Source organism: Plectropomus leopardus, chromosome 21, assembly GCF_026936395.1.
Source record: "Plectropomus leopardus strain MGB_pleo_1.0 chromosome 21, ASM2693639v1, whole genome shotgun sequence".
Taxonomy (NCBI): Eukaryota; Metazoa; Chordata; class Actinopteri; order Perciformes; family Serranidae; genus Plectropomus; species Plectropomus leopardus.
In genome coordinates this window covers 8,912,625-8,927,770 of record NC_142196.1, presented here as the reverse complement: position 1 = coordinate 8,927,770, position 15,146 = coordinate 8,912,625, and the positions used below count along the sequence as shown (strand labels likewise).

The following is a 15,146-nucleotide window of genomic DNA, read 5'->3' as shown; positions in this document are numbered from 1 at the left end:
TCCCAGCTTCACAAGAAAGATTTGGGAGACTCACTGAAAAGGCTATATTAGTGCTGGCTATCAAAAAGCCATGCTTGAACCCTGCTGAGGTAATCACTCCTTTAACAGGATGTGGCTCCTCAAATCCAACGTCTACTGCAGCCAGACAGGTCAGGCCTCTGAAGGCAAGCCGGTCCCTGACTGCTGAAGACGTGCTCCACTTGCCTCCACCAGCTGCATCTGCCACCATCCTCTATCACTCCCCCTGTCCCTACCAACTCCTCCCCCCATCCTCCCCTGAGCTGCTGAAGCTGCCACATACGCTCTGTGTGTGCGCGAGCAGCACTTTTGACAGGGTGACTGTGCCGATGCTGCCCCAAGTCGAGCTGAACACCCTCGGGCGTCAGTTACTCCAGCACCACATATACAGCAGTGCACGGAGCACCCAATGAGACAGTAAGACAAGATCACGCCTCCACCACCCTCCCTCCATCTCTTTCTCTCTCCCCCTCTCCTCGCCACCAAGCATGCTTCTCTTTGCGACACAGGAACACCTTATGCATTATTAAAGACACTTTTCCTAAAAGGCTGCTAGCACATTATTCTGCAACCACAGTGACATGTCTGGATACTCAAAATGTCCACTTTAGCTCGAAAGAATGTGCCCACCCAGGTAGCTCTCTCATGCTGGGAGTGTAAGCAGGAATAGCCACATGGTTTAAAGTGCACACACACAAAAAATAACTCATTATGACCTGTCAGTAAAACAATGAAATAGAGGTAACTGCAGTTCCTACTGACTATAACTGGAATTGAAATTGAAATCTAACCAAAAAAAAGCACAGTTCATATCCATTCAGCATGTGCCTCAGCCCTGAAACCATCATCTTTAACGATAACAGTTATGAGCAAGCCCTTAAAACAATAATTGCTTGGTATTATCCAATGCAAGGCCAAGGTGAGATCATGCAGATTGTAGTTATTATAAATAATATCATAACCAAAGAGCCTGCACGGGTACCGTTGTGTAAAAAACACCTGCCTTAAGTCAACCCCACAGGTCTGTAAAGCGCGAAGGAGCTTTTGGAAACGAGTAAGTTTGCATTAATTGTGCAGCTAATGATGATAAAAGAGTGAAGCAAAACAAAAGAGTAACAGGCTGCTCATACAACAAAGGTAGGCCAACTGGCTGCAGCATGACACAAACGTAATTATGCTGATAGATAGGCAACGATTAGGTCATAAGTTCCACAAGGGGGCGCCTCTAAAAATGACCTGCATATGTTAAGTTTTGGATGCATTCAAGGTCGCCTCATTTGGAAATATGAATAGCTCTTTCTTTGTGGTTCTGAGAGTCTTAAAAGTTGATAAGAAGTAAAAGACCCACAGCTCTCTGCCCCCCTCCTTATCTATTCACTACAGGAGATAAATGGAGCCAGCCCAGAGCCAATAACTTCCAACTAACCAGCTACTTTAACTCAAGAGTGTAGTCCCAGAAAGTAAAGTTTACAAGCAAAAGGAAGAACTTACATTTCTTGCACGGGGTATACTCCCTGTCCCCCTGTGCTCTTTAACGCCGTTCAACAAGTTCAGAGCAGTAGAATGAACATGAATGAAGAAAGAAGCTCTTTAAGAAGCGCTCCTTAACGGGAATGTGATGAGTACGCACGTCAGTCTCTGAGGAATCGCTGTGCGCACCATCTCTCACTCTTGTTTGGCGACCCGAGGGGGGGAGTAGAAAACGATCAAGAGGAGGATTTTCCTGCCACTTGAAAACAAATGACTGATCGCCGTCCTGAGAGCTCGGTCAGCACCGCGCCTGGCGTAAACGAGGGGGATTTCTGAGCAGGAGCTCCGGTGCCAAAGTGTCCATCATCCTCACTCCAAGTGTCATTCCATCACGTCGTCAATCTGCAGGCACAGTGATGTCCGCAGGAAAAAGAAAGAAAAAAAGCCCACTTTTGCAAAAGAAACTTTGACCTCCTGTTTATAATTCCTTCATTTCCCAAACAGTCCTGCTTGCGGATCTCTGCGCGAATCCTCCTCTCTCTCCTTCTCCCTCGCTATGAAGAGGTTTCAGCCACTCAACAAGGGACATGAATCACACCAATTAGACTCGGCGGCTGAGAATATCCGCTCGCATCAACGCATCTTCTGCTGGACGTCTCCCCTGCACGGCGCAGCACCGACCGCCCAGACGGAGATGACGGGGAAGATAATGCGCTCCGAGGCTCTATTAGATTAGACGCACACTCAGCTTGTTTCACCCCCCACGCACACCTATGGTCTCTCTCCCCACCCCTCTAGCCCGTCTCCACCGCACCCTCAGCACCCCCACCCACACACACACATCCATCCACACACACCATCCTCTGTCGGGACCCGTTAGAAACTCAGGAGGAAGGAGAATCGCCTCTAGTTGAACCTCTTTTAGTGGAGTTCACTCGAGTCGCCTGATCGCGTTACATTATCCAACAAATGCGCGCGTTAATAGTCTCAAATGAATTATTGCATCCGGGTAAAATAGAAAGAAAATCGCTTCCTCCCAGATGGCGATTATTACCGGGCAGCCAACCAAGAGCGTGGACAAAAACTATGATATTTAAAGTGTAATTGCATTTATGTTTCTGCCTTCTTGGCTGCCAAATCCGCTCTGAACGGGCATCCCACTGCCTAATTCAGCTTATTACTAATCGTTTTATGCATCTAATAAAGTAAATGTCATATATGAAGTATTTGGAACAAGTCAGAGTGGTGCGTAATTGCTCCAAAAAGTGTTTTAACTCAGGTATTTTTTATTTTAGGTAATTTTACTATATTTGCCACATATATTAAGTTATTTAAACTCCAAGTAGGTGTAAATTAAGGAATAAAAAAAGGAATTTGCCACTCTAGTACAAAGTCGACGATGGTATCGTGCTAAAAAATAAGTGTTCAGCTGACCGCGAATAATTGGGCAATAAATGAGTAAATATGAGAGAAAAGGGGGCCTTGCATTCATTATAATTACACAAAATAAACCCACAGACCTGCTGTGACAAACTCGTCTACCTGACTGACAGGGCTTAACACTTCTGCTTCACCCTGCAATAAAACTGCTAACGAGTACTAATGTCAATTCCGGTGAGTGCACCGTCTTCTCACACCTTAATTGATTATTATAAGAGTGAGAGAGAAGGAAGGTGCTAGCAGGAGTCAGGTCACGGCACTTGGCGCACAGGTTAACCCCGCAGCAGGTTGACAAGCCTCCGCACAGCTGAATGTGTCGACGCTTACAGTCTGTATGCAGCCTATAGGCCCAGAGAGGCCCTAATAATCACCCCCGCACATTTCACCCCCAACCTGACGCTTGTAACATTCAATGGCTTCATCAGAAAGACGGAGAGAGAGAGCTCACAGAAAGCGTGTGTCAAAGTCTTGTTGCAATCAAAGATTGTTTGACAAAAGATGAGATTAAGATTAAAGATGGTTCTCCAGCATTAGAGATAAAAATCAATTGGATGACAAGAGCGCTGTCTACAAATGACAAGGACTCGTGTTAAAATGTGTACAGAGCATGACTGATTCATTTTAAATGACTTTAGATGTGGGAATGCAGTGCCGCTTCTTCCTGTGCGCTCACAGCGCGTCCATGTGTCCTTAATAGCCCCATATATACATATACATACAGGTGAGTTGTGCACAAAAATGCAAAAACGAAGAAAATAATCGAAGAAAAAAACTCTTTCCTTTATAGAGGCAACAATATTTAAGCTCCACCTGATTTCTTCATTTTTTTTTAAATCGCACCAAAAGCGCCCTTTCCCACGCATGGAAAAGCCAGAGTATATTGAGTGAAAGCAGACTAAGATAACCATGAAAAAAATAGCATCTGTTCTCAAAATAGTCGGCTTACTTTCCCTAATCACGACGCACAATTTGGCCACCCACTCGGCGCGCGTCGTGGCGAAGCTTCAAAAGTTTACGCGCTCCGGCATTCGGTTGGAGAGCAATGAAATGAAAAGAAATCAGCTGCCTGAGACTCTCACCTTTGTCTTCAGTGCTTCATACCATCGAGGACAGCCACTCATGTCGCCTGTTGCAGACAAATAAATCCGCTTTAAAACGGGACATCTTAGCACGGCGCAGGAACGAGGGGACTCGCCGTGAAAGCGACCAGCTTGTCTCCGCCGCTCCCGGGGAATGGAGGAGAGCTCCTGGTACCGGCGCAACGTCACTTAGAGTCGGACACACAAGTAGAGACGACAGGAGCAAATCCTCCGAGTGTTTTGTTTTTTTTTTTAATTGTTAAGTTGCTTAAAACGAAGCGGATGGTAAAACTAAGATTCCAAGAGGCTCTACGAGAGCAGAGAGTGACCAGACTCGCTGCTCTCAGACACAATGAGGCGGTGAGCGTTTGACAACTGACTTTCACCTGAAGTTTGCTTCTTTGTGAAGCCTGTGAGCCGCAGCTCAGAGCAGCCATGAGCAGAAACATCTCTAACTGCTGCAGTTATCCCGTTTTCTAAAACGTTCACTTACACTTCGCCACTGAAACACATTTTATTGTGACAAGTTACTGAGATCACAGGCAAATCTAACTATCAGCTGTGGCATCAGAGACAGCAATTTTATGGGAAATCAGTCGTATTGCTTTATGGCATGGATGGACATTGCTTTATTGCACAAAACAGAAGGAGAAACTGGTGGAAAACCACATCCCTGAGACACAGGAAACAAAGAGGATTATGGCAAACATGTCAATTTGAGCAACTGCTGCCAGATAGAGACTGTCACTCTCCTTGAACATACTCTTGCTGTTTAGAGTCATTATTTAGAGGTATAAATATTGATTTGACAATAATAAAGTAATGTTTAAAACTGCAACACTTGAGGAAATTTATGACTTGTATCGACATTGAGGAAATGGAAAATTGGCAGAACAGTACAGTAGCCTGTAACAGACAAAACAATATCACAGCGGACGTTTTAAGCTAGAAAATCAGTAAAGAAATCCAACACAAAGATACAACGATGAGACTATGTAGCTAATATTGTTTGGTCTTTTAAAGTATAAAATATGATGCCAGTGCTTAATATGTTTCTGAGCAGTTTAAGCAGAGAGGATGGCAGCTCGTGAGCCAGTTAAGTATATCCTGAAAGCCAGAAATCTCAACAACAAGCCAAACTGAGCTGATTATTGGTTTAACAATAAACCAGAGCCAGACATGGCAAGTTTGGTACACAAGGCAAGCCTCCCACCCCACCCCCCAAAAATAATCATAATTTTAAATATCTTTTATATTTATTGAAAACACTAAGAGCTAGAAATCAACATAACAAAAGTTAGCTATCAAACGTCAACAATAATAAATAATACATTTTTTTCCTTGTTTTTGTACTGCATTGGATGTTTGTTGTTGTTTGGTTTTTTTTCTTCATTTTTTCATGCACTAGTGATCTCCACATGCACTGCACTACACAATTTACCTGGAGTTTAGATTTTTTAAATGTATAATAATAATAATAAAAAAAAGGGGGGCGGGGCTGTGGCACAATAGGAACCTGTCTATGTTCTCTATAGGAAGATTGACCACTGCAAACCGATAAAAAGTAGAGGAACGTAGTCGTTGTGGTTTATGGGAGACTTTAGATGTTAGTTAACTCATCTTGAAGTTTATTAGTGAAACATTGGACAGCAGGTTACAGTGTCGGCTATCTCAGCTGTGTAGACAGCTCTTCACACAGCTGCCTCTCTCTTCCTCTCCTCTGTGAGCCCAAGGGCAACTTGCCTTACATGAACCTCTTTTTCTAAGTCACTTAGTGACTAGGAGAAGGAGTGCACAGTGGGAAGCTACCGAAGAGCACATTTAATTCCCTCTTATTGACTCAATACAATGACAGTATAATATGTTCACTCATAATACATTTTTGAAGCTCATCTGCAGACTGTTAAGCAGTTTTATTCCGGGCCTAAAAACACTATGCTCAGGCAGATTGGGTTTACACAGTGACTCTGCAAATGAAGACTGCCACCTATAAAAGGTTAAAGTGCTTAAACACTGTTATCTTGTGTATATTTAACAAGTTATGACTGAAATGTGTCAAAGAATATGTGATAGAGGTCAGAATGAAAGGAGGATGTGTTTGAATGTGGAGGATATTTCATAGATACACACACACACACACACAACAAGACCATGTGTCCTCTAATCCATCAGTGGGTTCAATAGATTGCTCTTCACTTGAGAGACCGATAATCACGTGGCCCCGTGTTCCAATATCTTACCACTACCCTTGTGTGTTGTTAAGTTTCTTTTTTATTCTTGTCATATTTCATGTTGGTTATTCGAAAATTGATGGGTAAAGCTGTTTTTGTACATCCCTGTCTGGCGGACGCCAGGCATAGAGGTATTGGATTTTACGCCTGTTCAATGAAGGGTAATGTTGCCTTCATCCGGAGGAGTGTGTGTGTGTGTCAGTAGAGGGGGTAGGGGGAGAAGGGGAGGGCTGGTTATTCATAAAGAAATATTGTGTTTAAGCTTGTGCTCAATACAGTTTTATGTGGTAAAATGCAGCGGTGTCATCAACCTAAATCTGAGAGTGCACAGGGCTGAGACAGACTGCAGAACAGACTGTGGTGACCTCTAAAGAAGCATTCAGACTCTTTACACAATACAGAAATGAAAAATGCACTCATCTTGCTTTCCAATTTTTACTCAATTAAAAGTAAAAAAGTGTTAGCAGGGAAAAGTACGTAAAGTATTGTGGAGTATTAATGCTGATACATGGTTGGGCAATATAATGATATACACCAGGTAGAACTTTGTCAACCAACGGAGATTTTGTGAGACTGTTTACACAAAGTATTTATGCTATTAATGTTTCTATTTTTATTCTGGTGTTATTATATCATTGTAAGTGGTGTTGCTAATTATTCAGTAAGACTTGTAATACTAGATTTATGTCTGTTTTTCAACTATTTAAGACTATGTATATATCTATACATATATATACACACACACACACACACACACATATATATATATATATATATATATATATATATATATATATATATATATATATATATATATATATATATATATATATATATATATATATGTCTGGGCACAATGTCTGGGCACCATATTATGCAGGACATTCAAATACACAAATCCATTAATCTAAAATATAGACTTATTGGTACCCATGTGATGAAGTCCCATGATCATTCATGTAATTGACTGGACTGTGAAAGTGACACTCCAATCTGGTTACGGTATTAATACTGTATACCGTTTCTTAATGTAATCTCATTTAAAAGATTCATCACATCATGATATATATCAATATCTTAATACATAATAAGTGAAGAATATTCATTCACATTGCGCTCCCACAATAATGCATATTTGGAAGTAGTTTAGTGTTTTAGTCATTAAGTAGTAGTAGTAATGTTTAGTAGTTAAATTTACAAAATTGCACCATATTCTATAAACTGATTTATTTGTATATCAAACCTAAATCTAGCCAATAACAAGTAACTTAAGCTGTAAAATACATGTAGTGTAGTAAAAAGTACAATATTTGTCCTTGACATGGAGTAAAGTAAAAGTATAAAGTAACATAAAATGCAAATAATGAAATGAAGTGCAAGTATTTAAAAACTTTGCTGAAGAAAAGTACTTTTGTTAACTTATTTTGTCACATTGATCACTGATGATATGGACAAATTCATCAGCTGGTATAATCTTTCTAAGGGTGTACATCACGAGTTTCATCATGATACGATATTTTATCATTTCTTTGCACAATAATAAGATATTTGCTGTTAAACTGCTAAGACTCTTTAATGTTTAGGAAGGCCATTGTTTGCTTGGAAATGTTGCACAGATGTGCCATAGAAATTTTAAAAGAAAAGTGTATCTTTAAGATGAAGATGTGTATCGATGTTTCCACTTTACATTGATAATATTGTATTGTTGATCACTAAATCAATAAATTGATCCAGATTACTTTTTTATGCAATAATGTTGGTAGGTAGAAACTGCAGTTAGTCATCTAAAGTTTAGGTCACAAAAACATTGCATTAAAGAGTTTGAATCTTTGCATTTCAGAGAAGAGTTTTCCATCTTTTGTAGCTTTCAGGAGTTACACTTTTTGTAGACAAAGTGAAGCTTGCATAAAACTGAGGAGACCAATAAAAAAGGAAATGTTTTCTTTGCAATCATCACTTTAACTTTGTGCACTTTTCCTGCTCACATCATACAGACAAGGTGAATCAAAATGGTGTCTCCAGAGCTGCTATCTTTACTTCTTTTATAATCGGCCCAACTATGCAAAGCATCCTAACTTTCCCTGGGAGGTGAGACACTTAGTAAGAGTCTGGACAAATGTAGGGTTCACATTGCAGAATGGGATGCCTTGGAAAGGACTGAATCAGGTCAGTCACAGCACCTTTATGCACCTGCTGCATTTGGACTTTGTGTCAAAGCTTTATCACGCTTCTTTCAGCCTGCCACTAACCCTGCGCTCCAATCTGCCGCCTGCAGACCTCTGCTGCTTATCCAATTGTGCACGGTGTCCTAAACCCATAACCCAACCCACCCACATTGAAATATCATATTAAGTTATAAAACAATACCTGAGAAGAATTACATAGCGGCATAATCCAAAAAGTGCATGATTGAAAAAGGATTAGCAGACAGGAGTGAGGGGAGGGGGAATGTGGCCACACAGTTTGCTGGATTTGTACTTTGCTCACAGGCTGGGAGCCGTCTGCCTCGGGCTGATTGTGAATCGGGGCCATCCCGTTCAGATTTACGTGCCCCTGTGAGTGATTTGGGATTTACTTTCTTAACAGGAGCCGTCCAGATCTGTCCTTGTTGTACGATGTGTGTCCGTCCATGAAGTCACGCCTCACTGCTTTCAGCTGGATGCATTTGTGATAGGCAGTGGCTTTTTTTTTGGCAGAGATTTACAGCTCAAGGCGAGAATAAACACTGTTTCTCATTTAAATAAGTGTACTGTTTTATTAGTTGATAAAAAAATATAGGAGCATACAGCGGGACAGTTATTTTGGGGTTTAGCAGCAGGCACAAGGGTCAGCTCCTGTTGCTAATGATAATGATGACAAATGGTCTGGCCTGCTGGGCCCCAGAGAAATGAAGTCCACCTCTCTGGGGCTTCGCCACCAAATTAGCTTTTGTCAATACCGTGTTCCTAAATTGTACTCACAGGATATGCTGACAGAAATATTGGTTACTGTAAGCGAGTGTGGGAAATGAATCCTATTGGCTTATTGTGGTGTCATTAGCATACGAGGATGAATGAGTGGCCATGATTAGAGTCCAGTCAGGTTTCAGCAGCGATCGAAAATGAGCTTTGCAGAAACACGCTCAATGATTTCCCCCCAGCTTTTAAGTGAAGAGTGAAGATTTAGGATTTATACTATACAACCCTTAGTGAGTTTTCATGTGCATGTTAATCTGGTCACTACAAACACTAACAGGAACAATTTCCTGCAGGAATTTAAATGGCCTTCCAACACTACTGACAATTATCTCAAACCCAATTACATTATGGAGATTTACATTTTCCTATTTTAGTTTTAGAATACATAATTCATAGCTTTAGTCACAGAGGGCACTATTTGATTTTAGCAAGGTGACAGCGAGGTATTGAATGTGGAGGTGAGAGACCCTGATATCCATCACCTCGTAGCACCATTGATGCTACAACGTGTGAAGTGGTTTACATATTTCCATTTTAGTGATATGGTAAAAAGCCCAATATTGTACTTTTTTCTCTAAAGTCAGGTTGTCATTGTGTTGCAGTGGCATCAGGGCTGTTATTTTTAAATGGAGTGCTGTTAAGACAGACATCAGACCATATATTCTAATTTTCAGGGCGGTGCAGGGGGAGCCGTGTAAAACGAGCTGAATGGCTGTGGTGGACACAGATGTGAGGAGCTGTACACTGTGTTCCCATCTTTCTACAGGCTGACATCTCAAGGACAAACCCATATCACTGCTGTAACATAAAAACCATGTAACTGCAAGTTGTGTATTTCTTTGACTTGTGACTTGATGTTTACATTGTCACTTATGTCTCTGGTGAGTTTCTTGAAATCACTCTTGTGACCAATGCACACTGTTACAACCTTGTTAGAAATCCTCAGATGCAAGAGAAAGTGGTACTCTCCTCTTCATCCCAGTTCTGCTCTCATTAATGCACCTGGACAGTGTCCAAAGATGTTGGATACTGTGTACCACTGTGCTTTGCTTTTTATTACTGCTGTGGTGGTTATATTGTACACCTTTGTATTTGTATGCTTCTGCTGAGTGACTATCACTGTGTGGGCAAAGATGTTCCCACAGTTATATATAAATTTCTCCTTGGGCTGGTTCCTCCTCACATGTGTAGAAAGGAAACCAATATGGCCTGTGCTTTCATCGACTAAGCCTTTTAAATATGTTGCCCCTTTTGTCTTGGGCCCAAGGACCCAAGGAAAGGGTCCTTGGGTATATACGCAAAGGGCTCCACAACCTCTCAACAAGGAGAAAGACACACAAGTAGTTGTTGTGGTGTTGCATCTCTTTGTCGTCATTATGGATTTTTTTGTGGTTTTGTGTCTATTTAAGGTAATTTTGTGTCTATTTTTAAAAAAATGATTTTGCGTCTCCAAAGTTTTTTTTTTTGTCATAGTCATTTTGTGTCTCTTTCTAGTTTTTGTGTCATTTTTTGTCTCTTTGATTTGTAGTTATTTTTGAGTCTGTTGCAGTTACTTTGCATCTCTTTGTGGTATTTTTTTGTTTGTTTGGTTGTGGACATTTTGAGTCTCTTCCTGGTCAGTAGCTGACATTTTGCAAGTGGAGGCCATGGGGGACCCTGACCCTTTGGGTCGCTGGGCGTTTGCTGTTTTATGCTATTATATAACTAACTATATGCATTTAAAGTTAGGTATATATAATGGGCCGCTTAAGAGACAAGATGAGGTGTTGCCACAATTTATGAGCAAGATCCAGCCCTCACTCCCCCACAGCTGATCCAAATATGGTCACTTCTGGCCCCATAAAGATGGCAACATCCAAAATGCTGAACTGAGCTTGTGATTTAATTGTTAACATGATTATTCAAAATTGTGTAATCGTTAATTTTCCTAGAACGCATCACTTCATTCCTAACCCACAAATCATTACATTTATAGTCCAAAAGTTGAAACACAGGTTCTAAAGATTACTGCATGCACTCTGACACTGATTCACTGAGGCCTGGACCGTGTTGTCGCTCAGTCTCATCCACCAGTCCTGCATTGAACAATGAGTCTTGAAATCAGTTAGATTAAGCACATTGTCTATTGATTGGCTCCTAAATTGCTGTGCGATGCAAGACAAATAATCCCATTTCAAGTTTCAACACTTGTTTCTAATGTTTTCCAAACCATTTCAGGCAGGAATGGATCACAATTAGTTTAGCATTTAGCAGCCAAGAGTGGCCATGCATGCATGAGCGTGATTCCAGGCTTAACAGTGGCTGCCTGCGCTGCATTTGACATTTCCATTCTCCAGACCCCTTCCTTTGTGCTGTCTACTAGACTCCTTTTTTTTTTTAAACTAGGCACCTGTAGAAGGAGACATTCAGCCACTGTACGTGCACATTAGGCCAGCTGCAAGTGTAGAATTTAATTTGAATGAAAAGCGTAGGACTTTATTTCTGTCTCTCTCTGACACAAAAGCGCTCCTTGGGCAACAAAGACACTAAAAGACCCACCTCATACTGTATGGTCCTTTCACAGCAGAGCAATGACCCAAGAAAAAATCCTGTTTGACATTTGACAACAAGAATCTGACCTTGGTCAGACGTGGTCATAACCACGGCTTTCAGTCAGTCTGACTGCTTGACTTTTGAAAGAGAAAGAGTGTACATGGGTTACACACTTTAAAATGGCTGTGACTGCAACGTCTGTCAGCCACTGACTGTGAAGCTCTGGATTTCAAATGTGGTAGAACAAGATTTTGTTTGATTAAAGTGTCAGAAACACAGCAATTTTTTTTTTTTTTTTTACCAGCGATCTCTTCCATTGCAATGGCACTGAAAGTCATGTTTTGCAATGGCATGTATGAAACAACAGCTGCAAACCTGGAAGCCAATACTAACACATGACTAGTGCTCTGATATTAATTGCAAAAAGTGGGTTATTCTCCTGTCAAATCACTACGTGGAAATTCCTTTCCCTTTCATTCATCTTACCTAGGGTTTGAAATCTGACATTCAATCTGACATCCTGACACAATTTTCAATGTCTGCATGTGTTTTTATTTACAATCAGATGTACTTGTTAGTCAAGACAAAAGATGCTCCAAAAACCCAGCTGATGACTATGGTAATATAGGGAGCAATGAGTAACTAAATGCCTAGTTTTTTAGCTCTACATAAACTTTCCTGAACAGTATAACTGAAGGACACTACAGAAGCGGTTTTCTCCAGTAAGCTGTGACAGGAGAGACTTCATGGAGGACTGCTTTCTACTTGACAAGCTTCCACTGTTTGTGTTTTCTAACTGTACACTGATCACATGCATCATGAGTTTGATTGCTGTGCTGTTTATTGTTTGAGGTTGCAGCTGCTGTCACTTATGTAACCGAGGATCTCGTGTCTTGAGTTAAATAGCACGCAAAGCCTACAGAGCTGTTCTATTTCAATCAGTCATCAGTGTTGAGGTGGCTGACTTCCCTACAAAACTTTTGAAGCATGGCGCCATGTCTTAGTTTCACGTCTCTGCTTTGCTTCACGTTTCAATGAGGAACTTATGTCTCACACAAACATCAACTTCATACTGCAGCCCAGTGTCAGAGGAAATGTTGGTATTATACAGTTCTGCAAAAACCGATATATTACATTCATATGTTTCATACATTTTGTATCAACGTTTCTAAAGTGACAGGTATGGTTATGTTTATATGAGCTGACTTTGTCATCAGTATGTGGAGGAGATGGTGGATGGTGTGACGCCTAAGCGAGACACAGCCCAGCCCTGGGAGAAAATATCTGCAGTGTTTGTATGTTTCTGCACACCACAGACATTACATTTACAATGTATCATATCAGCATTTTCTAACGTCATTTAAGCGACGTTATATAAGCCAACTTTCTCACTGGGATGTAAAGGCGATGGTGAATGGAATGTCACCTATGCGAGGCCAAGCTGCAATGTTCAAAACCAACAAAAAACACCACTGGTTGTCTTGGCAACCCTTTGCAGTGTTTCCACCAGTGGATGTGGCACCAAACTGATTGTTTTTTTGTTTTTTTTACAGGCACATCACAACATTTCCCTGTAGCATTTGAGCCACTAAAACATGGGTCTTATAAGCCGAAACATGACCTTTTCTTACCATAACAAGTGTTTTTTTGTGCTTAAACCTAGCCACACCAAGTTTCAATGTATCAACTACAAAATAATGCACAAACTTATCCATGGTTTGCAGAAACATTTCATACCAAATTTTTCTCGTACTTGGATTGCAAGGTGGCTACCAAGCTGCAGACAACTGTTCAAGACCAACAAACAACAAACCGGCTGATTTTTGGCAAGACATATGGTAATTTCCAGCCATGACTGTGCCACCAAATCCAGGTATTTTAAGCCAAAACATAGACTAAAACACAAACAGTGATTTTTGTGCCTAAACATAACCACAACATTATAGCGATGTAAAATTTTACATATCTGCTACATAAGGCCCTTTTATTATTGTGCTGTGATAGACAATATTCCTTTAAAAAAAACTTTTTAGCAAATCTGAGAAATGTTAAAGTGCCAAATCTTCTATGTTTAGAGAAAAAATTATGGTCAAGAAAACCACTGAAGTCAGTTTAAGACCAGATTTACACTTCAGATCATTTCAAGAGGCTTTGATTTGGGGCTGGATGACTTTAGCCGCCTTTCTCAGATTCATTATGACCAGAACTAATAGTTAATCAGCTTGTTTGATGTCATTCTAAAAAGCCAGCAAGCAGTGTGTTTAATCTATCCGCTTTTTGCTGATTCACACACAGTCTTTGGATGTGTGTTTTTCTCTTCATAGGCTTAAAATGTTGCAATATAGTTCATCCGAGTGGAAACCAGAGGCTAGGCGTCTGCAGCTGAAAATGCAATTCAGCCATTATTCACTCTTTCCTAAACTGACAGACAATGCCCTTGATTTGTAGACACTATAGCTTGTGATTAATTTCCAATGTGTTCATTACAGAGTGGGTTCACATTTGTACTGATGACACTGAAACAAATGAACACCATATTTCAAATGATGATAGGGTGTAAAAGATGAATTATCATCTGACGTCTCCAGGAATTTATGTGTATTTATTAACTGCCGTATAATTAGAAATGCAGAGAAGGTGCTTTATTCTGCTCATTCACATCTTATGGCTCAAATTCAATGCACACTGAAATAGACTTCATCAGCTCGGTCCAGTGTCTACTTTAGTTACATAAATGTTTAATCAACATATTGTCCTTGGTTTGACCTGAGAGTAACACAATATTAAAAAACAAAACAAAACATAATAATAATGTGCCTCCAAAAATAATGATAATTAAATAAAACAACATATATATATATATATATGTATATATATATATATATATATATATATATATATATATATATTAATAAGCATAAATATAATTATTATTCAGTTGTTCTTGACTTAATGTCTCAATTTTTTTAACATATTTTGTCTTAAAATTACAGTTATACTTTAACATTACTGGTTGACAACAAAATATTTATATAAGTTTATAACATATTTTGCTAGTGTTTTGTTCAAATTTTTATTTTCACTCAGAAAACAAAATAATGACAAAATCACAATTTGTCATAATTTAACATAAACATATTTGGTATCATGCTCAAATATTGGACCGTATCAGGCTAAAAACTCAGCTTTTTCAAAGTATTAATTAACCTAATGAAAGCAGGGCAGTTCTCCTAAAAGCGGACCTACATTTAAAGCATAGTGCATTCGCAATTAGTAATTTCAAATAAATGTGTAAAGCTGAAGTTTCCTCGGGGAAAAGTATGGATGTATAAATAAAGCCGTGGCAAACACATGCTCAGGATTCTTCCTGTACTTAGCTACTGTGTTTTGAGTCAGGACTCATGACACATGACACATGA

At 40.0% G+C, this 15,146-nt stretch overlaps 1 protein-coding gene across 8 annotated transcripts in view; it reads right to left on the bottom strand.

Moving 5' to 3' along the window:
• Positions 1 to 4,511, bottom strand: part of ntng1a (netrin g1a) — a 127,670-nt gene extending 123,159 nt beyond the window's left edge. For 2 of the 8 annotated variants that reach the window (XM_088071801.1, XM_088071795.1), the window contains exon 1: positions 4,008 to 4,511. The gene's annotated coding sequence lies outside the window, so the exon portion shown is untranslated. Of the gene's footprint in view, positions 1 to 1,509; positions 2,227 to 4,007 lie in introns of those variants that run through there. The other 6 variants (XM_088071797.1, XM_088071798.1, XM_088071799.1 and 3 more) reach the window with 4 other exon arrangements.
• Between the last annotated feature and the right edge of the window lie 10,635 nt (positions 4,512 to 15,146).